This window comes from Haplochromis burtoni, unplaced genomic scaffold, assembly GCF_018398535.1.
Source record: "Haplochromis burtoni strain Fernald_Lab_line unplaced genomic scaffold, NCSU_Asbu1 Contig_102, whole genome shotgun sequence".
Taxonomy (NCBI): domain Eukaryota; kingdom Metazoa; phylum Chordata; class Actinopteri; order Cichliformes; family Cichlidae; genus Haplochromis; species Haplochromis burtoni.
In genome coordinates this window covers 1,480,511-1,506,408 of record NW_024582463.1, presented here as the reverse complement: position 1 = coordinate 1,506,408, position 25,898 = coordinate 1,480,511, and the positions used below count along the sequence as shown (strand labels likewise).

Genomic DNA, 25,898 nt, shown 5'->3' with positions numbered 1-25,898 from the left:
CGATACAGTTTTATCCAGTGTTTCTGAGCAGACGTGAGAGGGACTGGGTGTAATGTGGCTGTGATACTTATTTGCTCGCAAAGGATCGGGGCTCATTTTCTCACAATCCTCCTCATCATCATTATGTTCTGTTTCACAGCTCCCCTATGGACTGTACTCAGCATGACTTACAATTGCTTCAGTTGTCTGACACAGTGAGTTTGAGGCAGCTCATGAATAGTCAGGAGCCAACGGTGCTTTATAAAGTTGGAGATAAAGCGGAGTGGGGGCATATTAGCAGGCTACTGTGTAATCATGTCCAAGGTCTGAGCGGTCTTCATGGGGAGATACGAGGATTGCATAATGAAAGTTGGGGACTTTGGCCTCTAGTAGACTTTATTACTGAACATAGCTTCAGTAATTACATTAGGGTGTTTCAGGCAGCGCCTTGTTTACACAAGTTTGCTGGTTGTTTTTGGAATTTCTTTAAAAGTATTAATATAACATCTTATAGGAAGTGAAAGTGATGTGACTGCAGATGCACATTATGAAATAGTTGTATTCTTCAATTAGGAAATTGATGTTACAGGCTCAAGACTTAAGCAGCTTTATTGTCATATAATAACCTACAGCTCCTGTAGAGTATAGAGAATACCAGAATCGACAAAACGTGCACCAACACCAACCCATGTGTGCCAGATAGTTCAAAAGAGTACAATAATTTCATAGTAAAATTTTGTAAATATACAGTAAAACTAACTTTCTAAGGCTGACTTTCTCTGGCCTCTGCAGCATTTTATTTGTTGCACCTTTGAAGCAATTTAAGAAAGAAATGTTTTCAGGAAATGCTCAAAGATGGGAGGTGTTATCAGACTAGTCTCTGTCAGATAGTGTGGCTGTACAGGTTAGAGTACCTCAGTACCTGTTCCAGGCAACAGGAAGGAATAGAGTTTGTGTGAAGTGTGTAAATGTGTGTGTAGGGTCATCTACAAAACTGGTGATTTTGTGTAGGCAGCATGTAGTGTAAATATCTGAGATGCAAAAAGGCGAGACAATATTCTCAGCTGTCCTCACTTTCTCTTGCAGGGTGTTGTCTGAGATGAAGCGGGCAGTGATTCAGCTGGTCGGGATGCTCTCGACGGTCCCTTTGTAGGATGTGGTAAGAATGGAGGGAGGGAAATGAGCTTCTCTCAGCCTTTGCAGAAGGTAGACAAACTACTTGAGTATTGTTTGGCTGAAATTTAACAGCAATAGTCACCTGGGGGGACATTTAGGGGAATGCGTTTACCCTTGTTACTTGGACAACACAGTCGATGAAAGAGAAGCCAGCGGCTAGTTAGCTTAGCATGCGAGGGTAAAAATAGTTGTGATTAAGATCAAATGTGTTATTTATTTATTTAAACTTTTGAGGCGCTAGTAGGTGGGTTTTGCTGCCATCAAACACAATCAGTTTCAGGCCTCTTGCTAAGCTAATGTGCTAATGTCAGGAAACATGAGAGGTGTGTCAATTTTTATGAAGCTGAGCTGTGCTTTTAGACTTTAGGGAAGGAAAAGGTCCAAAAAAAACTACAATGTGCTGTTTTTGTATTTTAGTAAAATGAGGCATAAGAGGTCAGCTAGCTCTAAAGCCTCGATTAAACTCTTTTCCAGACACAGATGGTTGGAGACCCGATGGCCGAGTAACTGCTTTTTAATTTCCACTTGAAATCTGCTGCCTGGGGGGCATGCGTAATTGTAAAGTAATCTTAGCGGACTCATGGATGTGAAAAGTATAGTCCCTGCTTTAGTGTTGCCTTTAGCGTCTGGTCTGTGTGCTATGCTAAGCTAACAACCCTCACTGTAAGGTTTCTCAAAATGTCAAACTCTTTCTTTTATCACATTTCCACGCTGGAGCTTTCTGAGGTTTCTGCTCATCTGTTAGTTTAGTGGTCACTGTAATTCAGTGATTGTCAGACTGTGGAGTGGGCTCCGCTAGTGGAGGATTGAGCCACTGGGCATGGATAACCAGACGAAAAATACAAATTGAAGCTACTTAACTTATCTAAAGTCAAAGTTTAATAAATGCAATGGATAGCTTGAGAAGGTTTGAGAGCCGCTGCTGTAATTTACAAGATAATCCAATAAAGACATAACAGAACAAAAGAATGCAGAATAAGAAACACTTGTTAAATATCTTAATACAGTATTGTAGCAGTTGCACTGTATTGGTATGCAGCCAGTGTAGAGCAGTTTATATCAGCTGCAAAGGGGATGGGAATAGGGAATAGCAAATCAGTGTGAAGAAGAACTAGCTTCGGGTTTTTTTATTGCCTTTAGAGCCGTGCCAACTGATTGTCTGCCAAAGTCTGTTAAACACACGGCAGACTACAGCATGCACTGTTCATTCAGGGAGTCCAAAGCTTGGGTTGTTAAGTGCTATCACCTTTGAAAAATTCAGTGCAAGTGCCACAGTCTGTGGCTGTGGTAACAAAGCAAATCTTAATTTTCTACTTTTCTACTTTTGATACCTCAATGTATATATATATTTAAATATATATATTAATATATGTGTGTAGATGGCTGGAACACTGCTGGACACTGACTTATAGGCATCAAATACAGATTAGCGTGTCCTCAGCAAATTAAACCATGGTGTTGCTGAGTTAATATTTCTAAGGGACATGTAAGCAAATGGTTGAGAAAGATTATTAACATAACTTATTTGCCTAAATTAGAGGTAAAAGGAACATTTGCCTAGAAAAATAACCTAATGCAGAGGCCAAGAGCAACATTATGCTATAGTAATATTATATACAGTACTGTGCAAAGGTTTTGAGTCACACCTGAGTTCTTTCTATTTTGGAGCTAGACTTTCTTGGATTTTTTAAAAAACAGTGGTCTTCTTCCACGTGGAATTTCCATGTCTTCCCCGTGTTTGCGTGGATTCTTCCTGGGTATATCGGCTTCCTCCCACAGTCCAAACATGTACAGTTTGTGGGGCTGAGTTAAGGTTAGGTTGGTGCCCATAGTTGTGAGTATGAATGGTTGCCTATCACTCTGTGTCAGATAGGAGATCTGACCAGAGTGTATCCCGCCTTTCGCCCTACAGTAGCTGTAGCCAGCCCCGCCTCCCCCGGGATCCTGATAAGGATAAGTGGAAGAGGTTGGATAGTCTTGAGTAGTTCTGAAGGCCTTTTTAAATTTTGGCATTGGCTCCTTTTTCACTCGTTTTTAGTTTTTACCATTTTCAGAAGTATTTTCACACCAACAAGGCAAATCCCAAATTAGCTGCAAATGGCATATTTTGCATGATGTGCAGTGTGTGCAAAAATTTCGGGGAAACTGGACAGTGGAGGGCAAAGAAAAAGGTGACGGGTCTAAAAATATCAGCAACAGACAGTATCTGAAAGTCATGTCCTTATGAAATAAAAAGTAAACTTCAGCAAAGTCCTGACACAGGACCTGAAAGATGCATCTTGATCCATCTACTTCTTCAGAAATAGTCTCAGTGGAAGGGTGAAAAGAAACCATTTTTATAGAAGGAAAAACAGACTAGACTAATCCACATACAAATACTTTTTGCTATTTATACTTAATGTGTCTTTGACTAATCTAGAACTTGTTGACAACATAAGAAAGACTCAGTTCTGTGTATAGCTAACAGACGTTTAACCAGCGTGCTACAGTTTCAGGATTCTCACGCTAAAAGAACAACATAATATTTAATGGAAAGAAATGATTATCCTCCAGGCTGAGGCTGTTCACATTGCTGCTTTCAAAGACCCCCTCTGCCCTGTGGTACCGTCATCATTTTCAGCTGTTTTATAGTAGTGAGATAAGGGGGTTCTGCTTATTCTCTCATTGCCATAGAAACTGAGTGGAAATGCAGTTTTCTTAGAAGATATCATTGTGGTTTGTTTGGCAATATACTAGCAGAAGCAGGCAAAAGCACACCACGCGGAGATGGGCGAAGTTTAATTGGGTCTGTAATATTTTGATGCTGTGCTGAGAGAGCAAGCAGCACAACAGCTGGGAAAAAATGAAAAGCATTATATGAATCTGAATATTACGTTCCTTTATGAAATGACTTTTATAATAAAATGTTTCAATACTTTTAGTAGTTCCCCTTTTCTTCTCATACTGACCTTAGTTGACTTTTTAAGCCTTAAAAAACACTGTTCCACTTAAAGGCACCTTTATTTCATCCTTTTTAAATGATATGCTTTTTAAGAATTTTGTTATTTTTATCTGTCTCGCATTCAAGAAAGAAAACATTGTGCCAGTCCCTCTGCTCTATAAAAAGACTTTCTAAGAACTGTTTTTTCACTGTTATATAAAATAAGCACATGGTTAAGAAAATGTTGTAGTTATCCTTTAATAAAATAAACACAGATTTTCTTTCTCAAATAGGAAACTAACAGTACAACACCCCTGTGAATGCCAGTGTTTTGTTGACCTATCTGTCCACCCCAGTCCCCTCCCGCTGTGGGCTTTGCTGCTCTGTAGAAACACCACCTGATTTCCTGCTTTGGCCGCACCACAAATCAATGAATTGATCTTTTCAGCAAGATCTTTAAATAAAAGATGAATGATCACAGCAGTCAGTTGTTCCTATAGCTACGACTTACAGGAGTATTTCCAACTAAAACTCCACATTAGAAGGTAGGAGGCTTTGGAAAGGAGGCAAGGGCACAGCTGACTGACCAGGATAAGAGTTTAACTCTCCTTTGAGACCACTTTTAAATTTCACTTTTCATCAGTGTTTACTTTTCACTTGCTGTTTGATGCAGTCTAGGCACAACATGCACTTGTATAAAAGTGCAGCCTTTCACGGTGTTAAAGTGTTGATCTGATCAGGTTCCACTCGCACAAATGACCTACGAGCTCACGTTGGAGAGGTCTTATTCAGCTTAAAGTCTCTTAAAAAGATGCAGTTGAAACCATGAATTTATGGCCTATATTTGGCTCGTTTTAAACTTGATTTGGGGAAACATTTGAAAGCACCGAGATGACAAACAAAAAGAGAGGTGATAAAAGGGAATGTGTTATTTTTGCTCTAGTAATTATTCTGACAGGGAACGTTTTCCTATTTTCAGACACAGACCACCGTGTTCATTAGAAGAGCCCTTTAATATTACATGCACTGTTCACAGAGCCCTCTGTGCCATTAATTTGTGGACTTACCGCAGTAGATGTGATAGAAACGATGCTGCGTGTGTGTCCTCATGTCCAACTATGAATATGCGGTTACATTTGTGTGTGTGTGTGAAGTCGTGTTCTCTCTGCGTATAAAGAGCTGCGCCGGAGCTGTTCGTGTGTGTTTGTGATGTTCCCTCCGGGTGTGAATTAGCTTGCGGTGTAAAGGCCATGCTTCACGCTGAGACAGACCTCTGATCAACTGTGTCGAAAAGACGGATCATGTTAAACTACTCCTCTCCGCTTTCTCATTACTTACACTGACTCTTGCACTCCTCTTCTTCACCCTCGCCACTTGTCCCATCTTCACTGCACCCATCCCACACAGCTCCTGCATCCCTCCCTGCCCTTCTCTCCCCTCATTCATCTCTTGGCCTGTCACGTCCTCATCTCATCTCTTTGGAGGCTATCCTTCCATTCCTCTTCCTCTGTAAAGAGGTGCAGCAATGCAGAGAGTACTCAACCGGCTTCTGAATAAATTCCAGCACAAATAAGATGCTTATTTGTTCCCAGTAAAACCAAGACTTGAGTGCAAAAAATGAGCAGTTCAACAATGTCTTGACAACGTTGCTAGTACGTAATTATTGATTATTATTGATCTTCTTCTTTTAAATATGAATATTTTATGTGTTTGTTGGCTAACTGATGAATGGAAGTGAGTGGAAATATCATAACTGGCCCACTTTACTATCATATCATCAACAGTCATAAAAACAGATCTTTCCTGCAGCACCATTGAGTAATGGGGAAGACAACCTGCAGTGATGACAAACAACTGCTCAGCATGATGTTTCATTACTTGATGTGGCAACCCAAAGGGAGTAACTAATGGTTTTTTAAGTTCTAGAAAGGGCGTTATCCGGGTCATGGTTCCTGATACTTTAAAACATTCGTAATTAATTTGTCACTTGTTCTTTAGTCATGCAAGTTTTCATATCCCTTACAACAAAAGGTCATTGGTTAGGAGACAGAGTAGCTCATGCTGCATTGCTTTAATTTATAGACAAATGGAGCCTCATTTTGGCAATTTTTAAAGCGAATGGTTATGGTTACATTTTCTCTGATTAGAGATGAGTTTACTGTTGGTTGATGTAAATCTAATTTATTTGAAGTTGGGGTCCTTAAGTGCAATTTATTAAACTACTAATATGGAAGAAATAATCAATAGATTCCCTGTGTACAGTAAATAGCTACTGGTAGGAGCCTTGAACTTGAGCAGGCTGCCCTTTTTTCAATTCATCTTTATCTTCTTCTTATCTCTGCCGCTTCTCAGCTTGACCATTCTCTTCTCTTCTCCTCTCTTCTCTTCTCTTCTCCTCTCTTCTCTTCTCTTCTCCTCTCTTCTCTTCTCTTCTCTTCTCTTCTCTTCTCTTCTCTTCTCTTCTCCTCTCTTCTCTTCTCTTCTCTTCTCTTCTCTTCTCTTCTCTTCTCTTCTCCTCTCTTCTCTTCTCTTCTCCTCTCTTCTCTTCTCTTCTCTTCTCTTCTCTTCTCTTCTCTTCTCTTCTCTTCTCTTCTCTTCTGTCTTTTTCACTGGTCTGTGTTTATCAGTGCGGTGCTGCTTGGGCTACACGCTCCTTTGGTTTCCATTCATTCTGTGCCTGTTACACACACACACACACACACACACACACACACACACACACACACACACACACACACACACACACACACACACACACTGTCTTGCTCTGTGTCTTATCCCTGCACTCCTGCTCACATCAGCTCATCCTTTCCTCAGCCCAATCTCTCTCTTTTTCTCTTCCATCTCTCTCTCGGGAAAGGAGCATCTTCCTCCTTTCCCGAGAGAGAGAGAGGCAGACGCGCGCGCGCGCACATACACACACTCAGAAAGACAGACAGAGAGAGAGAGAGAGCGAGGGAGATATAGGGGAGGGCGCAAGAGCGCGCAAGCGAGCCAGCGGGTGAAGTGCGCGTGCTCTGTCACCGCCGCCGCCGCTTGAGAGGAGGAGAGACGTTTATTCAGCTGGTGGATAAGGAAACGAGCGGAGGGCAGGGATGAACAGATAGAGGCACCAGCCAGTGAATCAATGAACGGATCGCGACCTGGGCTTTTTCCAGAGTACCAAACCGGTGAGAGTACACAAATATCGCGCCACTGTTGCTCTTATAATGAATTTATGTGCATTGTTAAAACTGTTTTGTTGCTCTTACGCGAGCCGTGTGTGTGCATGTGTGTGTGTGACAGGAGACAGTCACCGTGTTTAAGAAGTGTGCCGGCATGTGAGGTGCATTCACTTTGACAGTTTGTCTAGACCCTAGCAGCGGGCGCTGCGTGGTGCAGAATTTGGTTCATGTGTGCGTAAATAAGGAGCGAGAAAGTGTTTCGATGAGGCGGAAGAGATAGACGTTGAAACTGAAAGACACCGGAGTGCCCCGCATGACCAGGGAGGTCTCTCAGGTGTGTTGCGACACCGCGGAGTCCTGCCCTGCGCGAGAGACGCATTCAAGTGCCGTTCCAATTAAGCATCTGTCCTGCGCGCAGTCTCCTGTGAGAACCAGCGTAGCCTGTGTCGTATGATAAAAGGATCTTGATCCACGCCGGCTGTTCTCTCAGCTGGAGAGCGAACGATGGAGTAAAATTTACCAAGACCTATAACCTTTGCTGAGCCGGGTTGGGGATTGCGCAAGAAAAGAAGGAGCGGGGACGTGAGATTATGGTTAGGGCTAGGTACACACCTGGGTACTAGGGGACTGTGCACCGGGTCAGGGCGCGCAAGAGTAATGGATTTGTAAGGGGTGAAATAGCAGCACAATAGCGGCCTGTAGCTTCGCATATGAAAGGAAAATCCTGTGAGTTTGAAATAAGGCTGATGATAATCGAAATGTAAAAGTTGGATGAATACCATTCAGGTTCCTGCATTTCTTTAGAGGAGCTGGTTATTGTGACGATTTGTTGATTCTGGTGGTGGTGACGATGATGGTGATGAACGTATTTATGGAAGGAGTTGTGATGATACCAAAGCTGATTGATATGTGACACTTTTAATGATGGCAGTCCCAACATAAATGGATGCTGCTGCTTATAGATGTTACACATTGGTGTGGAGGTGGTTTTATAACAGTTGAAGAGTTGGCAACAAAATAATGGAGATGAGGATGATGACGTTGATGGTTTATAGAGCATGATGACGGTGGAGAATTAATGATGATGGCTGGGCTGCGGGGTACATGATGAGGCTACTGATGAGAACTTTTTCAACAATGATAAATAATTTACCCAAAGATATGTTGCCCTCTCAATAATTCAAGGAGCCAAGCTGTCTAAGGAAATGTAGGCTATAAATTAATCTGCATATCTTAATCCATCCCCAGCATATAAGCAAGAGTAACTCTTTGTGTTAAGCAGCTTTTACACAGGTGTTGCTATCCAGCCACGTCTACAAGGTAGCGATTTTGTACAATTCAGACAAACAAAGCTGTTTTTCTGAATTAATAAAGGGTCAAAATAAGTCTGATGGTTCCTGAAAGGAAAATATATCCACATTCTGAGATCAGCAACAGTTTTTTTTTTACCTTAAAAAATGATAATACATTCTTTTGCTTTATATCTTGGCTCTCAACTAATCCAAAAGCAGCAACAGTATGATTTTGGCTGCCTGTGTGAGCAGTGACTGTGAATAACTGCAAGTGCAGAGAAACCTGGTGCTTGGAAGGAAAAACACATGCATTTATTCATTATTTATGTAGCGCCTAATCCTAGAAATGTCAATATTGACAATGATTTGGTCAAGTTCCCACATTTATATTTTGTTTCTAGGTCTGTGTGTTTATTGTGTATGCACATAATGGAGGGTGCCTACTAGCTAAGGGTGTTTGCATGCCAGAAATATCCAGGACTTTCCCTGCCTGTCTGTCGTCTTTTCCTGTGACGGTATCCTCAGCTAATCCATTAATGACTTAAACAACACACTCACTTCCCCACAGCAGAGGGTGGTAACCCACATCTTGGCCTCTATTCTTGTCCATGTTAATCTGATTATGTGTTTCGCTGGCACCGGTCTCTGGTTTCTTGTGTTGTTAGTGGTTACTGAGCATAGGGAACCTGTTACTTTGAGCATAATGCATCTGTCCAGTAGCTGGGAGGGACAGGAAACACCCTGTGGTCATAATCCTTTTTTCTCCTGTGTGTGGGTGTTTGTTACACACGGTTAGTAGTGCCAGCTTTCAAAACCTTGTTTTGAGTTGTGTACCAGAAGAAGATTATATTAACAGTACTGTGAAATATAAAAAAGAAGACCTATTCATGTTGGCAGGAGCATAAAGGAGCAGGAACTTCTATTAACCTAGAAGATACATTTTCGTCTCCTTTTAATTGATGAATTGTTGAATTGATTTATTGTTTGAGTGGTAGGCTACATGTAGCCAAATTTCTGTTTGGCCTAATGTTGCGATCACTAATCAGTTGTTTGTTATAACTTCAAGGGCTAAAATATTTCCTGATGGCACTGACTGATTATTTATTATATTTGTCCATACTGGTCAAAGCCTTTATAGATCATCAAGTTTGAATATGTAAAAGTGTAATACAGCAACTGGTGTGATATAATCAGCAAGTAAAGACATTAAAGCCAAACTCAAAAAGCAACATACTTTAACATAATAATCTTAGGGGGAAAAAAGTTAAATAAAATAATTAAGACGACAAGTTAGAAAATAATGTGTTTAATGTGGGTGTGAAAAAAAACAACCCATATATATATATAACATAATGGATAAGCGATATGCACTCAACTCTCTCATGACAAAGTCATCTTCAGTGATGACTCTAACCCTATGCTTTCATGTCTTTTTAAAATGTTTCCAAAAAGGTACTTTATGCTTGCCTCCAAAGCATAATGATGATAACTTAAACCCCACAGGGTAAATATATCATGCCAAAGTAGTTGCGTTCCATTTTATGATAACTGTACCAGTATTCTAGTTTAGCTGCCCTGACAGTAGTTGGACGTAATATTAACACGGGATCTAAAACAGATTGTATCACATAGAATACACGGCATAGTTGCATGAATCTAATTAAAATGATTGCACACATTATTATTAAATAGTGATTTGAACTTAAACATTAAGAGTCCTGTGAGTTATTGTGCTCATCAATGGGGACTAGAACAACACTGAGATAATAGCTCAACTAACTCGTGATCTCTCACAGTTCATAGCTTATCATCTGTAAAATGACAAATGTGATCTTTACATTGACTTTGAGTAACATTTGGGTGAAGACTAATTAGGTGATAATTATTTGTAGGTTTATGACCAGTGCTCTAGTAGCGATTCTTGTGAATTGTGGATGAGCAGATGGCATGAAGTCGTGAAACTGGATAAGCTGAAAGAAAAAGAAAATTAAATGTATTGCTAAAAAAGCAGCTTTGTTGTGTAGTGGTTAACAAATTCCATGAGAAACACAAACCCAGCCTCAGGACGTCACAACCAAATTTAGTCCTGTAACCTGAGCATATCACCTTATGTGTGGGAAGTTCTCCTCTTTGAGAGAGATTCTGACTTGAAGGGCTATGCTAGTAGCATATTGTACTTATGGTATGGCTTCTTTCAATTTAACTATTAATGCTGCTCTCCAACTGTCTTTTGCATGGAAGAAACTGCAAATTTGTCATGAAAGCCTTTACCAGGGTGTGCAAGTAGGCCTTGCAGTTTGTATTTAGTTGATTCATTACTGCAGTGACATCAAAAGTAAATGCAGGACCCATCTTCCTCTGCATCTGAGATTTTACCATCTGGAGTCTATATTGTGATTCAGTGCCCTTGCATTGATGAAGTGAATTATTTTAGTTACAACATCAACAATGTGGTTTATTTTTTAGCACTGACTAATACAACAACTCCTGGTGTGTAATATAATGCAAAAATACCATTAAGGCAAACAAAAGGATTGATAAGTTACCACCGTGCTACTCTCTAACTGGTTGATTTGAAATTGTGTTGCCACTGTAGATGCTCTACCTAAAAGGTAATTTCATGGTGGTTGGTGAGCTTAAAGGGTATGCAATGCAAAATACCGGTATGTGATTAACTAAAATGTGGGCGGATCATAAAATATAACATGAAACAACAAAAAACTATAGTACAATATCACATTTAAATGTATTAGAATTTATTTAATTGTAATCGTCTTTTCAATTCTTGAGTTATTGTTGATTTTAGTATGGAATCTTTGCATACTATATAATTGCATCGCAATCATTTTTAATATTTATTTAAAATTGAAATATTTGAAACTATGTGTATTGGATTAATTATATTGTAAAATGCCACCTCTTCCCAAGAGGGATCATTAAACTTTCAGCTCTCATCCCCAGGCTTTCTAAGCTATTCGCCCTCATTGTTTTAATTTTGTTTATCTTGTGTATGGACAGCGGCTTTATCCAAAATCTTAAAAGTTCACTCCATCTCCATCATTTGTTTTGGCTGCTATTTAGATCTAGATAATTTCATGAGGCATTTTAATCTCTCTGCAACTGAACAGTGAGTCGCCCCTCGAGGTTTAAAGCACGGCCTCCTGCCTACAGGTTGATTAATTAAGTACACTAACACAATAGAATGAGAGGACAGTGATATATCGAGTGGTTCATCTCTTCTCTCGCTGCGACACGAAGCCATTGGCCTATCCTTTTATTTGACACAGTGTTTGACATTCATGGAAAGTGGCCAGTACCCATGGGTGGCGCCCAGTGCCACATCACATAATGGCACCTCAGTGTTTGCTCGACCGGAGGAAAGCGCACTGTGAGTTAAGACCAAGGAGTGAACTTTATAATATCAAACCCAAAGCTTAACAGTCAGTATGGGCATTTGGCAATTTGAGCTGTGAAATTAGACATTACAGCACGATCTAAATCATGACGCAATGAGAGAGAGTGAAAACGCGTTCAACATATTGTGACTAAAGCACAGATGAAATTAAAAATAAAGCGTTGCATCATGGCAAAGTGTCAAAGAAGGCTAAATCCTGTTTTAAATATCAGTAATCATTGACACAGTCAACTAATTGCAATACAGGTTCCAGATATAGTCTGATTTAAACACCTCTGAGTTTAAAAATCCTATAAAAAGGACGGTTGCAGATTTAATAACATCCTGATATCCCTTACAGGTTCAGCTAGGTTGCCAGGGCCCTCACATCACTCATTCCACTCACTTTCAAATTGCTCTCAAAGTCTCAGTTTATGGCCAATTGGTGCGATTTCCAAGCTGGACAGCAGTTTGAGGTGTCTCAACAGTGATCTCACTTGCATGGCAAACTGATTTAGCCCTTACTCCTGTATACTTCAATTAATCCTTCAGAGGGAAACTACAAATTATGAACTAGTAGCCTGAAGCATTGAGTGCATGCAGCAGTTTGCCTGGTCCACATTTTCACTTGACTGGCAAACGCATGTCAGGATTCCAAATATCCAGATGTCAGGATGTTATAGTTCTGCTCAACATTAATCAACAATTAGTAAAATCACCTATTAGTATATTCAGTGCTGGAACTCTTTGTATTTATCCAAATTGATATGGAAACTCATACTAAAAAGCCACGAGGAATGATTATTGGAACTATGACAGTCATAAAACATCAGTTTAGACAAAAGTAGGTATGTCAGGCTAGAAAAAGGAGTGTTGCTTTAAAATCTAATATCTTTATAAGACATAATTGTTTTCTGCATTTTTGACTTAGTTTAGTTATGTCTTGCTCCTTTTTGCTTATCTCCACAAGTAAGTGGCAAAAAAGTGCTCATTAACCAACTGTAAAACAATCTATTATGCAATACTCTCTATGTACTGCTGTTAAGTAAAAGGGTGGAGCAAAGGGTGTATGGGTTTAAAGAGGCAGTTTTAAAAATGAGGTAACACAGTGGTGACTCAGCCTATGGCCAATTGATGAAAGCACTCTGATATTTATATAGCTGCAATGTGTCCAACTGACCATTATTTGATTTTTTTCTACAAATTATATTACAGGATAACACAAACCAAACACTTGTTGCTGTTGCAGCGTCACATTAAAAGCATTTAAGCTGGTGAGCCATTAGTTGGCTTTTATTTTGGAACTGTCACGCAAAAAAATCAGTGTCAGTGAGTTGAGTGCTTACCATTATTGGCTAGTCATAAAAAAACAGACTTTTTGGCATTGTCTGGCAAATTAGCTTGAGATACTAAAGGTAGTAATGAAACCAGAAGAAGCAGCCACTGTGAGCTGCAGGCAGCACGCTCAACTCAACGTCTCCTTGTGCAAGCCACAAGGAAATGGATAAATCTGCATGAATTGTTTTTTGAAAGCATGGAAATAACTTGTTTTGCTTTCCCCGGTATTCAGTGATTTACTAGGATTCAATTCTTCAACACAGCCATTTCAAGAGGTCGTTACTAAATACACATCCATCCATGCTCTTACAGCTTATCCAAATTCAAGGTCGCGTGCTAAATGGACATATCCAGGTAAACAAGCCCTCAGTTATACAGGCTTGATAAGAATTTAGCAATTTGTATTCCATTATCGATATCACTTGTCAATTTGATTCCTTATCAGTTCTCTTATCAATTCTTATTGGCTCTGCTTTGAGAGTTCCCACGATCCCTAAGCAGCATATCAGAGAATTCACATTGGCGCAAATTAATTGGATGGTGTGGGTCAAATGTTTGTGCATGCTGGAAATATTTCCCATCTTTGTTGTGAGCAGTTTTGGGGTCGTTACTGAAAAAAAGTAATGTATTACACAGAACAGAAGTAATACAGTACATTACTGCTTAACGTTCCTTAATTTGTTATACTGCTTGTTACATTACTTTCATGTTCCTCTGTGAAATGATCTGAAACATGCTGTCTCTTAATTACCATTTAACTATATAAACCTACAGGCTACAGCCCCTCACACCAACACAAATCCCTGTCTTAACGACCGGGACGTTACAGACATACATATGATCTTTCTATTAGTATTACACAAAAAACAGCACAATGAGATTTTAAAGCAAATGCCACCACATTGATTATACTTTAGAAAGATGAGTGAATGGCAACAGAGACTGAAAGCACGACAGTTCATCTGTTTGTTATCTGATGAAATTCAAGCTATGGCTGCTGTGCTGGGGTTGGCATTCATTCACTTTCACTCTGGGTTCTTGGCTAGCTTAGTGTTAGCATGCTGTCTGGCTAGTTTAGCGTTAGCATGTTGTCTGTCCTGGATGTAGTTTCCACATTATCATCAAGCTCTGTCTTTTGATGCAATACAAATAAAAGCAGTATCCATTCCGGCATTTTCCTCTGACGACACACGAATTGAAATCAGCTGATTGGGTCGCAAAAGGAAGAACTAATAAGCGGGATTAATAGACAGGCAGACTAACAATTCCAAGGAAATGGCCCAGTGATTCCCATCATTACCTCTGTTCACTAGGGAAAATGTATAATGAAGTTAGTGAATGGTTGCTGTGTTACTAGGTGAAATTGGTCACATGTCTATGTGGTTCCTTTGGTCACTAGCAGACTGCAGCACTCACCTGTAGTTAGCATGGATGATACCCACTTGTTTGCAAACACTCCCTAACTACTCCTTAAGGGTAATGTAACTTGAGAAAGGTGTGATGCAAACTTTGAAACGGAGAACGTTCGCCTTCAAAGTAAAAGTTGTGCCTTACTGCTCCAAACCGACACGTTTAAAGCGCAAGTTTTGCTCTGGAGGTGACTGAAGCCCAACTGATGTAAGGGAGGAAGACCGAAGGCACCCCAACAAATTAATGCCTAATTAATGTTTCATTGCTCATCAGTTTGGCAGATACTTCTTCATTCAACTTGGTAACTGAAGCTGCTGGTAGAATATTCCTGTGCCAAATTAACCATGGAGGGAGGTGCACTTGCCAGGACTCCTTGTCTCATTGATCTTGGTGGATTAGTTAAAATCCCACATGAGTTCTGCTGCTCTCAGTCATCTCTATGTCCTTAAGTCCTTGGGTCTGTTTCTAATAAAATAACCATCATCATCATCTGGCAAACAATGACAGGCTTTTCCACAAAATCTAAAAATGTGCACGTATGTAACAAAAGTTGTTGCAGAAAAACCAAAAAAACTCTTTTGCAGACAGACACATTCGATAGTGCTCTGATTACAATTATCATCCCACCAGATTATGTTTAAAGATGAGCCGAGCATTGATATGCAGAGAGGCTCCCCCTGCTGCTGCTAAGAATAGAAAACACCGAGGTGGAGGAGAGCCGTTTGTTTTGTGAGTAACCTCAGCATATGATACGCACACTTGGACTCACCACAGTGTGTGAGAGGTAGTGACTGTGTCTTTGAATGTGTCTTTCTCTATGTCTGTGGCTGTCTGTGTCTTGCTCTGCGTGTGCTTGATCCTCATGCGGTGATTCACAGGGCAGACCGTCCCGGATATTTTGCTTATGGTCGTCTGCAGTGCTGTTGTTGCTTTAAATTACATTTTAGGGATGGCTTGGTGCTTGGCAGAATAAAACGGTGCTAAGTGAAGAAAAGTGACTAAAGCAGTTACGATTTCTGGAAGATAGAAGAAGGGACAGAGGAGAGGGTGAAAAACAGACGCAACCCTGCTTGTGTCCTTTCCTCGCTACTCTCTGAGGCCAGAATCAGTGCAAGCTGTTCTTTTAATATCATGAATGGGAGGAAAGATGTGAAATGGACAATTGCAGACTTATCCAGCCAACTGTGAAAATGGGCACAGATGAAGAATACAATGACCTTTTAAATCGCTTAAGCCCTAGGCCAGTTTGTGGAATTTGTGTATGGAAAAACAAACTCAATCAACTTCAGTCGCTGGCAGCTCCACAAGTGAAAATGAACAACCTTGGGCTCTGCTTATAAAGAATGCTTTGAAGAATTTTTGAACTACAGTAAATTTCACTCACCAGCCCTGGGTGACACTTGAAAAAACTCAAACAGTATTTACTTCCACCATCTAAATCTGATCAGAAATTAAACACCCGCTTTATAACAAAGAGTCAGCGACACTGATGATGGTGAACCTGATCTAAAAAATCTGACCTACAACCCTGCCAAACCTGGCAGTCGGTGGGACTATGTAGCCTCTCCATTTTAGCCATTTGAGAGCTTTAGAGAGCCAAATGTACCCGGCTTGGTGTTTGGAAATGGTGGCTGCAGGTTATGGAAAAGGTTACAGTTTTTCTGAATGGACAGGTTTGCACTGGATGGTTGAAGAAAGAAGTGTACGCTCTTTTAAAAGAGGAATGGATAAAATCCTGAAGTGGGTGAACGTCTATATGTTTACCACTGATAAACCTCCCTTTTTTCAACACAGGTTTACTTTCTGTTGGTTTCCTGCCCTCTGTGTTTTTTCTTGCATTTCCTGTCTACCCTTATGTTGCCTTTTCACTTTAATTTTCTCTGTGTGTCCTGTCTTAATGTCTTTCTTATCTACTTTGTCATTCTTGTATGTGAAATTACTGTCTTAGATGGCCCCAAAAGAGAATTTTCTCCAGGAGATTGGGTTTGTGTCGTATGTGAAACCAAAAGGTCATTCATCCATTTTCTTCTGCTTATCCAATTGCAGGGTGTGTGTGTGTGTGTGAAAGCATGCTTTTGGACACACAGGGACAGGGGGAACATGCACAGTCCACACGGAAAGGCCCCAACCTGAATTTGAATCCAGAACCTTCTTGCCTCGAGGTGCCAGTGCGAACCACTGCACCACCATGCCACAAAACCGAAAGGCAATGTTGATTCGTTTTTTTCATACTAGGTTGACTCAGGGGGCCTTTCTATTGTGACTTTGCACGTTCTTCCTACGTGTGTTTGGTTGAGTTTCGGATTCAAATTAGCCACAGGTCTGAATGACTGTGATTCGCAAGGTTCCCAGACTGTAGCAGCTCTAGCCCCCCAAGCACCCTGAATTGGATAAGTGGTCAATAAAACAGATGTAAATGATGCAAATTTTTTCTTCTTCTTTTTTCGAATTTCTCAGTTTTCGCTCATGGTTAGACGAGATTTCGACAACAGAACTAGTCTGCTAGCTGTGGGATAAGATTATACTTTGGGTTAAAATAGATCGCATTTTATGCATTTTCACAACAATAGCAGTGGTCACATGTTAGCTTTTCAGAACATTCTGAAGGCGAACTTGTCCTTTGTCCTGTTTTTCACCAAGCTATCACGTTACATCAAATAAACTGGTCAGTTGCAATCATGGTGCTGGTGCAACATTAACACCAACGCAGCAATATCAAATTGCCCCTCCGCCCCCCTCCCCACGCCTTCTGTTCTGTCTTTGTCTGTCCTTTTAACCTTTTCTGTGTGGCTTCACATCAACACTGTCAGAGCAGTTTATAAAACAAATAGACCTGATATCCTGAAGTCCTGGTAATTCCAGGAATTCTCCATTTTCTCGAGAAAAGACACCCCTATATTTCTTCGCTGTGTAAAACAAAGTAGATCTTAATCTGTTTTGTGTTATATAGCAGACAAAGCCCGCACTCCTTGCAATGCGTTTCTTGTGAGGCGTACAGGAATACCAAAATGTGGCTTCAGATAATCCATGTAGTGTAATGTATGCAGTATCATAATGCCGTTTACAAGTACAGTGTTATGCAACTCACAATCAGCATAATCTTCCTTCGCTTTTCTATGGATGGGAAGTCATGGATGTGGTTTGTTCACGCTCCCAAACACACACACACACAGACACACACACACACACTCTTCTCTCCCCAAGCGCAAGTCATATTGCAGATGTTCATATCCAGTATCTGCCAGCCTCTGTTTGTTTGTTTTTGCCTCTGTGCGTGTGTGTGTGTGTGTGTGTGTGTGTGTGTGTGTGTGTGATGTTGAGAGGTACTGGCAGCACAGTGCTCAGACTTCCATCCCTTGCTAATGTCACACACAGAGAGGATAGCAAAAAGCCCGAGGGAGCTCGCATGCTAACCCCCACCTCCCCTCTCCCCATCTCATCCTCAACACGTGCACGCACACACACGCATACACACACATATCATGCATAAATAAGTTAGTATGAATGCTGAGCGTGAACATGTAAACTTCCGCGCTTCCATGCGCACTTTTTCCTTTGCTCATGGATTTAGTTTTTGCTGCAGCGACTTACTCTCGCGCACGTCTATACAGAGCCTTTACTTCTGTGTCTCTTTTTTAACCTCTGCTGCCGGGCCTTGATGACACACACACATGCGCTCACGTGGAGTTTACAAATAAAAATCATCACACCTATACATAGCAACACTCTGTATCTCTCTAAAGTACAAGCGGACTTAAACGCGAGGTCCTGGGGGAACCTCGGTCTTTGAGTGTCTGCGCTGCGCTCGCCCTGCGTGCCTTTACACCTCTACTCAAAGCTTCTCTCCATTTTTATGTCACAGCCTTTTGCAGAAGCGGAGGCATTTAGTCTGTGTGACTTCCAAGTGGTACTACAAACAGTAAAAGAAATAAAGGCTTGGAGCAGTCGTGGATTTAGTCAAATTTTGCATATTTGTATCATATGGAATTCTTTGTTCTAATCTGTATTTGTTTAGACTCAGGGATAATGTAACACTTGCTTTGATGCTGATGTTAATGCCTCTAGGCCTCTGTTTTACACCATTTGCGGTCCAGCCTATAATCAGTATTGATAAGGACATTGGTATTAAATTAATTTCTAAATTCATGTCTATCTATGTGGCAAAATGTGAAACGTGACCAAAAAGTTCTGGGAGCCGGTGAAAATCTCACCCAGTTAAAATTTGGCCCTTTTCACATTCAAGGTCATCTTTTCAGGCATGTCCACACAACTTCCAGTGCGGCTGCTATTTTTAGATCCCATTCTGGCCACTTACACCAAGCGATGCACGATTTCATCACTGACCTCAAAGTTGCACGGAGAGCAAACATCAACTTCTCTTTCAAACTGACTCAGGTCTCATGTGGAGGATCGTCTCTGATGTTCAGAGCTTCAGCCAATTCAGTTGAAGAGGGAGCGAGCCAGGTGAGTCGTTCTGCTTAAACATTAATTGTCCATTCGTCCGCCAGGTGAACCTGTCAGTGCAGTATTCTGGTGTAATGCAACTTGGAGTTGATGATATGAACTGCGGTGCATGGCAGCGTGCCATTTCAGAGCACGGTGAATACAGTTTTTTGGCCACACGAAAAATGTTCTCTCACAGGCTGGCGCACTAACTGGAAATGAAAATCAAGTTGAAGGATCACCGTCTTGACACACTGGAGGAGATTGAACTTTAAGTACATACAGTGCATGCAGTGCTCCAAAAATGGCACGAGTGCTGGGAATACTTCATCTTTGCCAAAGGAGATTTTTTTCAAATATTTTGAATTCTATTTATCTGAAATTATTTGATTATTAATACAGTTGAATGGATTTATAAGTAGAACTTTACTGTTTTTGTTGGTCTCGATGATGCTAGCTTTTCTCCCAGCGATACAGTGTTTATGCAAGAAAAACTGTTAGACCTGGAGCATGCAACATGTGGGGGGGAACTGTGTCTGTGTATTACAAGTCAATGTTGCATTTGATTCATGCAGTGTTATTCACCCTCTATAACAGTAATTGCTTATTGCTAGCACAGACAGAACTGAGGAGGCTGCACATATGCCACAGAGCAGAGGGAGACGGAAAAACACTGGGGAGGTTATTTCACATTAACTGTACATGTGCGAGAACGCTGACTTAGACGTAACCTCTATTACATCCTTGGCTTAGTGAAGATGAGTGAATGAATACGACTGATTTTACCCAGTGACCTCCAGCAACCGCTCACCAACCAGTCTGGGAATGCACAGTTTTTCCCTTACGACCGGTGACTGCCCGACGGTTGCTGTCCAGATCATTCTCATTCCCAGTGCGTAACATACCGACGATTTGTCACATCGTAGGTGTCTCATAGTAACACGAAAGGTACCATTCGGAGTCCTTATGATCCACTCCGGATTCTCAATTGAATCCAATAGAATGCCGCTTGTGCCTGCAACACACGCTCCACCCTTCCATTCCAGCACCAACCATAACCATAACCCTATCAGATACAACATACAGGCGATTTGTCACGTAGTGTCGGTATGTGACGAGTTGAGATGAGAACATGACATCCAGAAAGACCAGTGTCACATGGTTAGTGCTCACACGACTGCAGTTTATCAGTATTATGTGTGCTGTTTATAGACAGTATAGTAGATCTAAAGGTGCTGTACATTGATTCCATAGCAGCTTAAATCTAACTGGTTCCACAAAGTGCTTTACACTGTGTCTTGGGAGAGGACATAAGCCAAAATAGCTAGGAACGACTGGTTCAGTCTGAAGCATCTTATTTAAAAAATAATAATAAAATCTCTTTTTGAAGATTAACTATTAATTACAGAATGTTGCTAAAGATTTGCTATAAGTGCAGACTAGCATATAATTGAAATATAATTAGTCTAATTTCTTTAATTTACTGAACTAATTAAATCCTCAGATGCTTTCCCAAAACCTCTCATCTCGTTTCTTTTACCTTCTGTTCCACCAAGATTTTATTTTCATCATAGCTCCACTGCTTCTTCACTGTTTTCCTCTAACTAAGAGTCTGCAAGTTCTTTGGCTAAACACCTAACTATGTTTAGAGTTGAGGCCTGATCTCTCTGTCCTCCGTTTCTTTAATTTCAAAAGTAAATACCCCCGCAGTGATAAGAAATGATTGCTTCTTTGAACGGATGCAAAAAGAGGTGTGCCGCAGCGCGTTTGTGTGTCTGGGTGTGCGAGCGATGCCAAGAAGAAGTACAGTTTGATGGCCGAGCAGATGGATAGCACGACTGTGTTTCATTTGTTTGTGTTCGGCAAATGGCAGTGACAGAGCTGTGGTGAAACTAATAAAGTTAAATGGAACCACGTCTTTCATTAGCTCAGTGCTTTCCTGTATGATAAAACCCCCGCGCTGCCCTTTCCTCGCTTTACAGGAGCAACTCAGAGAGGCAGTGAAAACACTCCATCTCTGAAATGGATTTACAAAAGAGCCCATTATTTTCAGTGAGAAAGATGAAAGACAACAACAGCTTTATTTTCACGTTCACGCTGACACAAATGCCCTTTTGAACGTGGTAACACTGAGGACTGAGTAGCTGGGAGAGGAGGCCAAACCAAACTTCAATGAACATACAGATAAGCCCCCCCAAAAAAATCGATTTTCCATGTAATGCAAGCATCTGAACAAAGCATGTATATGTGCAGTGAAGGGAGTAATACACAGAGAGAAAGCCTGGATTAGAGTATTTAGGAATGCATGTCGTCAACTCGTGTTCTATTTTATTTTATTGTCCTCCTGTGTACCTCTCCTTTTCGAATGATGGTCATCTCTTCCTAAATCCAATCAGGAAATCACCGGCCATGACAATCCTGACTGCACATACACACTCCCACACACACATGAACATGAAAACATACAAGCCACCAGGTCCAGTGAAGCAGACACTTGCAAGATTTCACGACTGCTAATGCATGCACTTGTGAACACATCGTCACACGTACACATTGCATTCTGTACCAGCCTACAGTCATGCATGCAACGTGTCTGGACAGCTTGTGTGTGTGTGTTTGTGTAAGTATGCATGTGTGTGCGGACTCTTATCGGATTATATAAGCCAGGTTTGGGGTTTATGCTGCAGTGGCAGATTACGCACAAATGGATTGAAGAAATGGGTGGGCAAGAGGAGGATAGGGGAAAAAGACTGGAACAAAAATGGATAAGTAGAATGGGAATTTTAAAGCAGGATGAGGTGTTACATGGCAGGATCTCCACTGATTGAATGGTACGTTGAGCTGAGCATTAAGAGACATTAATAAGGACATATGGCAGTGATTGTGGAAAGAGAGTCAGAGGAGATAAAATTGGTAAACAACAAAGGTGGGAAATGACAGAGATAGGATGAGCGAGAGCACCAGTGTGAGATGAGCAATGCTACTGGAAAACGGGGGAAAGAGGAGACGGCTGTGAGACAAAAAAGGGGGAGGGATAATGAGGGAGACAGACAGGAGGGGGAATCTAACAAGTGAAATGACGAGACAGGCGATAATCAGCAAGAAGATGTGGCAATAAGAGGAAGTGTCGATGAGAAAAGCTGAGAAAGGAAATAAAGTAGCAGACAAACAAGAATAATGAGGGAGAGAGGGAAACGGTAGCCATCCTTCTATCACAGTAAATCCTATAGCAACACTGGAAGACGAATTTTCCTTCTGTATAGGGTTTACATCATACAACAGCTGTCTACACAACTATTCGGTGTGAAGGTTATCTGTGATTATGGAATCAGTACTATCTACGGGTAGATCGCTGTCCCACCAAAACAGGATTTTAACGCTGCGCCACTGAATATTTATATATTAACAATAGGTCGAATTACTGCGCATGTGTCTGTGTTTCCAGTGACAAAAAATGAAGATACAGCAAAAACAGCCGAATCGGGATTTTGCCTTTGATGTCTGTCCGGTTTTTTTTTAATACAAAACACTCAGTTTAATAGGTACACCCAGCTAAGACTGTTGCACACTTCAGCCTTCCTGAAAGTCACAGTGCTGAGGTGTAGCTGAAACTCAAAGAAGTGCTGATTCTACCACTTTAGACAGTTTACAGCCATTTGCAATCTGAGATGAGGGAGAAAATGAGCTATCAATATGGAGTGGAAAACTGTTAGATTTAGACTGGGTGGATTTGGTCCCAGTGGGGAGAATCTCGGGTTTATCACTGTTCAATTTGAAAAAGTTGCAAGAGAACCAGGATTTGATTTCCTGGAGGGAAACAGGGCGGTGGGTGGGAGGGTGGTAATGGGTTTAATAGATAGGTGCAGCTGTGTGTAGGCAGGGATAGCTCAGTAGGTAGCATAGTCACCCCATGATCGGAAGGTCAGGGGTCGAATCCACTGAACAGCTACCCTAAAGGTACCTCTGAGCAAGCTACCGTCCCTCCCCGGGTGCCTGATTAGTGGCTGCCCACAACTTCAATGAGAGTAATCAATAAAATATACATTATTATTATTATCAGCATAACAATGGAAACTGATATTAATCTTACAGAAGATATGACCAAGTGGAAGTAGACAGATGTTAAATAGAAGATGCCCCAAGACAGATCCCTGGGGGACACCAGTAGTTCCTGGGATTTGAAATTTAGGAATTTAATGAACGAATGTGGTTGAAAAGACTGGATTCAAACCAGTTTAGAGGTTTTAGTGTTAGTCTGTCAAGAAGAATTTTATTGGATTTGGAGGCAGATGAGAATGGTTAATAGACAGGAGTCAGTTGGCACGAGGACGTGATGGCGATATGCGTCTGTGCTTGACCATCTGGATGTAGGTGATGGCAAGTAGGTCTATGTCCCAACTTGACCCAATGTTTTCTGTTGGATACATTTTTCATTCTTCATTTTATGCTTTATTCCAACGGCTGAGCCCATCCAGTTGTATTTCCCTCAGATCCATCTTACAAATGCAGCTATTAACCTTCAGCCCCAGAGCCACGTTCATTAAGTTCATTTTCTAACGCAGTCCTGATCTAGAAGTAGAATGAAACATTCATACACACTTAACCATTCATCTGTCTTCTGATGGTTCAGGAAACCTCTCTGGCCTTTTCAGCCTACAGGCTCCAATGACACTTTTCTCATTTCCTCCTCTGGATCATTCTGCCATTATTCTTCTGCCTTATACTCTTTCTTTCCTTTCGTTTCTCATTCTTACTTCCCTCTTCACTGCGTTGGTTGTCCACTCTGCCATTATCAGCATGAAAATCTGTCGCTGGTCTGCTTGGATCTTAGTCGCAGCTTCAAACATGCTTTTAGATAGATCAAAGTAGATATTAGGCACAAATGCGATCGCATACGTATGCAGACACACGATAGCGTCACATGCGTGAATCTCACACCCTGACAATGAGCCTGTTGCTAATTGCTGGCTTCAAAGACCGAATACATGCTGTACAGCCTGTTACCTCTGAATATTTACACACATACAAATCCGACCCCACATCCTCAAACCGCACAAACAAGTATACCCAGCTAACATGGATTTACCAGATAAATGCATAGACGTAGGAGCATTAGATTGTACCCGTGTATGTATGTTTCTTTGTGAGAAAACACAAAAGTGTGCACAGCTAAGAGTGTGATTATCTGGGTAATGAATGCTCAGGTCTGCTGGTTGAGTAGGCTGTCGGATGAGGGTCAAACGCTTCAAAAGCTCTTTCATGCCTGCCTCAGATAGGTTGCATCGACCCCTGGATCTGTGAATCGATCAACCAGCCTTAATGTGACTCATTCGGGGAAACAAGAGTACCCTAATCAAACTTTAAAATGCTCATGCACTAACACTTTCACTTTAGAATAGAGGATATGAGATTTGGTGATGGAATCGCTTTAGCATAAGAAATAGGCGTGGAATAGCAAATCATCAATACCACAGTTCTTCTCCCTGTTTTCTTGTTGATCATCATTCTTTATGTAATTACGTATGAAAAATAATTCAAATGGTACAAATTTATTGCCTGCAACATTTTGCTGTTTCTGTGTTTGCTGTTTATGGATGTTTTAGCACTTAGCGGACCTGCGGAGATGGCTGTAAACACACACATATTCTCACCTTCTAAATGTGATTAGGCAAATGTGTCCACACACAGTTGCTGATTTACATACTCGGCAGACTGTTTGAAAACAGCTGCAGTTGTAAATACATTTGATGTAAGCCTAGAGCAGGAGTGTCGAACTCCAGGCCTCGAGGGCCGGTGTCCTGCAGGTTTTAGATGTCACCCTGTTTCAACACACCTGAATCAAATGATTAGTTCATTACCAGGCCTCTGGAGAACTCCAAGACATGCTGAGGAGGTAATTTAGCCATTTAAATAAGCTGTGTTGGATCAAGGACACATCTGTGGCCTAGAGGCATAAGACGAAATAAAGCAAAGTCTCTGGAGGGAACTTCAGAGTCCTTGGTTATTACTTGGATTTATCTGTCACCTGAACATTGCAAATACATTATTTAAATTTACTTTTAGCTCATTTTTGGTCTCCACCAATTCCTGAGAAAATGACTGCACTCTTTGACTCCTTTGTTCTCTAGCAAGTTGCAGTGTATTCATGGTGATGCTGGGCAGGTAGTGTAGATTGCATGTAGGAGGTGGGAACTCGGAAATTTTTGTGACTGACCTTGCTACATATGTATTTCTTGGAGTCTCTTTCTTAAGTTTTAAAATATAGGTAGGAGAATTTTTTAAATCAAGCGTGCAAACACCCGATTTACGGCGAAAAAAAGAGCATCTTATGGTTTGCGTTTGATGTTGAAATGAACTGACTGCGCCTGTGTTTAGAAAAGAGTGCAACTTTTGTTTGTTTTCTCCCAATTAGTAAATGTGACACTTGGTCGAAACCCTGACATCTAAATTGGTCAACACAGCGGCACAAACTGAATGCAGTTTGCAGAGGTTTAGTCGGATGGCCTCTTACAAAGTGAGAAAAATAGATCAGATCATTGCAGGAATTAGATGCTTCGTTGTTTTTTATTAAACAACAACTAATTTAGTTAGTACACCGCTGTGAGCAGATGGCCTCAGATCTTTTACATGTACATAGATTTTTATTATCAGAGCTATTTAAAAAAATATCATTAGAAATCTATCCATACTATTTATGTTATGCACATCTGGACTTCTGTTTCATTTATTTGCACGAGGAACATAATGCATAGGATTGTTATAAATATTCCTCTCTGACACCA

General features: G+C 40.9%; 1 protein-coding gene across 2 annotated transcripts in view; it reads left to right on the top strand.

The window, feature by feature from the left end:
* Window positions 1-6,902: 6,902 nt before the first annotated feature.
* slc8a4b (solute carrier family 8 member 4b) overlaps window positions 6,903-25,898 on the top strand; it is a gene marked incomplete in the record, with an annotated part of 126,222 nt that continues 107,226 nt past the window's right edge. The window contains 2 exon segments of one of the 2 annotated variants that reach the window (XM_042223137.1): window positions 6,903-7,245; window positions 15,304-15,402. 2 annotated transcript variants of the gene reach the window in all.